Source organism: Mustela nivalis, assembly GCF_964662115.1.
Source record: "Mustela nivalis genome assembly, chromosome: 6".
Taxonomy (NCBI): Eukaryota; Metazoa; Chordata; class Mammalia; order Carnivora; family Mustelidae; genus Mustela; species Mustela nivalis.
Genome location: NC_139025.1, coordinates 46,151,423 through 46,154,806, shown reverse-complemented (window position 1 = coordinate 46,154,806; position 3,384 = coordinate 46,151,423). Strand labels below are relative to the sequence as shown.

Here is a 3,384-nt window from a genome sequence, read left to right as displayed (position 1 = left end):
TAAAGGTTACCTGACAAATACAGCAGCTAACTGTATATATTGAAAACATTCTAATTAAGCTCAGGAACAAGACAGGTAGCATAAAGGAGAAAAGATCTAGTGGATCTTGGGGTGAGAAAGACACCCTGGAACTCTGCAACACTGCAACACTCTGGCCCAATCTAAGTAAATGAATCATGTTTATTGATTAAAAGACTCAATATTTTTAAAAATAATTTCTTCCCAAAATAATCTATAAATTCAGTGCAATTCTAGTCAAAATCCAAATGAAATCAAATGTGGTTTTGTGTGTAACCTGTTACACTATATCTATAATTTATATGTAAGATCCATAAATATACTCATGAAGAAGAACAGGGTGGAGAGATTTGCTCTACAGATTTTATTTTTAAAATCTTATTAAAATCTATCATAATTAAGCCTTTTGGTTCCCTGAGAAGTGTCATGGCAGTTGACAAGAACACATGCCTTACAAAAGGTGGCAAGAGGAAAGTGGTTAATTCGTTTTCTAAGAACGATTGGTATGATGTGAAAGCACCAGCTATGTTCATTATAAGAAATATTGGAAAAACACTAGTCATAAGAACTCAAGGAACCAAAATCACATCTAATGGCCATGAGAACACAAAAACATAATGTTTTTTTGAGGTGAACCTTCCAGAGCCTGCAGAATGATGGAATTGCATTTCGAAAATTCAAGCTAATTACTGAGGGTAAAAACTGCCTAATTCCATGGCATGGGTCTTATTCGTGACAAAATATGTTCCATGGTCAAAAAAATGGCAGACCCTGATTTAAGCTCATATTGATGTCAAGAATACTGTTGGTTATTTGTTTTATCTATTTTGTGTTGGTTTTACTAAGAAACACAACAGTCAGATTTAAAAGACCTCTTATGCTTAGCAATAACCGGTCCACCAAATTTGGAAAAAAGATGGAAACCATGACTCAAAAAGTACAGACAAATGACTTGAAAGAAATAGTCAATAAGTTGATTTCAGACATCATTGGAAAAAGACATAGAAAAGACTTGCCAATCTATTTATCCACTCCATGATGTCTTTGTTAGAAAAGTAAAAATGCTGAAGAAGCCCAAGTTTGAGTTGGAAAAGCTCATGGAGCTTCATGGTGAAGGTAGTTTTGGAAAAGCTACTGGAGATGAGACTGGTGCTAAAGTTGAATAAGCTTATGGATATGAGCCACCAGTCCAAGAATCTGTTTAAAATTCAGACATTTAATGGTAACAATTAAAAGATCTTACTTGTGATATCTAAAAAAAAAAAAAAAAACAAAGGGTATAATAATTAAGGCAGTGTGGCGCTGGTTCAGGGATAGAAAAAATGACAATAGACTAGAACAGGATACCTAAACAGAACTACACCTATATGGAAACTTGATTTGTGACAGGCTTTTTTCATGGATAAGTGAAAGAAAAAATGGACTTAAAAAAAAAGTGTTAATACAATTTAAAAACATGACATTAAATCCCTACACTCTGCTAAGCACTAGAATAAATTCCAAATAGATCAGTAGTTAGAATGAGAAGGACAAATGATAAAACGTCTTGAAAACTGTATAGAAAAATATTTTCTGGCTTTGGTGTCCAAAAGGATTTTGTTCTTTCTTTCCCTTTTTTAAAGATTTATTTATTTATTTGACACAGAGAGAGGGACTGAGCAGGGAGAGTGGCAGGCAGAGGTAGAAGCAGACTCTCCACTGAGCAGGGAGCCCAATGCGTGGCTGGATCCCAGGCCCCTGGGATCATGACATGAGCCGAAGGCAGACGCCTAATTGACTGAGCCACCCAGGCGCCCCCCAAAAGGATTTCTTAAAGAAGTTCCAAAAATGTGTAAATCAGAAAGTAAAGGTGATAGCCAAAACAGTCTTGAAAAAGAAGTCCAAAGTTGGAGGACTTACAATTCCCAATTTCAAACCTTACTGCAAAACTATAGTAATCAAGACACAGTGGTAATGGCATGAGGGTAGACCTGTAGAACAATGGAGTAAAATGGAGAATCCAGATATAAACCCTTTCATTTAGAGTCAATTGATTTTCCACAGGGGTGCTAAGCTAATTCAATGGCGAAGAAATGTTTTCCATAAATGGTGCTGGGATAACTGAATATCCACATGTGAAAGATCCCTACCTGAACCCTACACAAAAATTAACTAAAAATGGATCATAGACCTAAATGTAAAAAAGCTGTAACCACTAGAAGAACACACAGTAGTAAATCTTCGTGAGCTTGGGTTAGGCAATGATCTCTGACATACAACCCCAAAAAGACAAGTGAAAAAAAATTTTTTTGAAAAGTTGGACTTCATCAAAATTAAAAACTTTTTTTTTTTAAATTTTTATTTGAGAGAGAGACAGAGTGGGAGAGCATGAGAGGAGAGGTCAGAGGGAGAAGCAGTCTCCCCAAGGAGCTGGGAGCCTGATGTGGGACTCGACCCAGGACTCTGGGATCATAACCTGAACTGAAGGCAATCGCATAACCAACTGAGCCACCCAGGTGCCCCAAAATTAAAAACTTTTGAGGGGGAAAATATACCATCAAGAAAATGAAAGATATCTCATACAATGGGAGAAGATATTGATTGAGGATTGTAAAGAAAGCCCTCCAACAGAGCAAGAGATGCAAATGCTCGCAGTCAAGAAAGCAAGCCCTGTTAATATTGCAGGACGAAGGCAAATGGGTAGGGCATCACCAGTAACTGCTACATAGTCTCAGACTCTCTTCAGTAGAATTAGGCAGGCCCCAGTCTTAGCTTGAGTTATCCCCAAAAGTATACATAACCTAAGGCAAAAGACTCATGTGCTATTACTTTATTAGGGCAAGCAGTTCCAAGAAACAGGGTTAGGAAAGGAGAAGTGAAGTGGAGAAGGAGAGAGAACCAATATGAAATTGCACTGTGGCCCTGGGGCCAGTATTAAATGTCAACAATTGCTTGATCTCTTGGAATAGTCCTTAAGAAGCCTTAAAAAGAAACCCAGACTTTTGTACTTGAAGATCCAAAAAAGCACCTGAATACAATTTTTAAAAGACTGACTGGTTTTCCTCCAGAAGTAGTTAGTTGATATATCTGTAAATTAAGACTCTCTTCGACCTCATTCCTACTGCAGGTTCCCTTTAATCAACATCCAATACATAATTGGTGGTAATGGATAGCTGGGATAATTGAAATCCATGGAATAATAGCTACCATTTAGTAAGTACAAGGCAGTTTTATATAATGTCTAATCCTCACAAAGTAGCTTTGTTATACTGATTTTATTAATGCCCAAGCTGAGATTCAGCTAACTTAAGGAACTCAGCCAATGTCACAAAGCTAGTAAGTAGCAGATCAGGTTTTGGAACCAGGTCTTCTTCTTCTTCTTCTTCT

At 37.0% G+C, this 3,384-nt stretch overlaps 1 pseudogene across 1 annotated transcript; it reads left to right on the top strand.

Annotated features, from left to right (window-relative positions):
• Positions 1 to 444: 444 nt before the first annotated feature.
• On the top strand, positions 445 to 1,234 carry LOC309866977 (small ribosomal subunit protein eS1 pseudogene; annotated as a pseudogene). The gene has a single exon. The product of its transcript is annotated as a small ribosomal subunit protein eS1 pseudogene (transcript).
• The last annotated feature ends 2,150 nt before the right edge of the window (positions 1,235 to 3,384 follow it).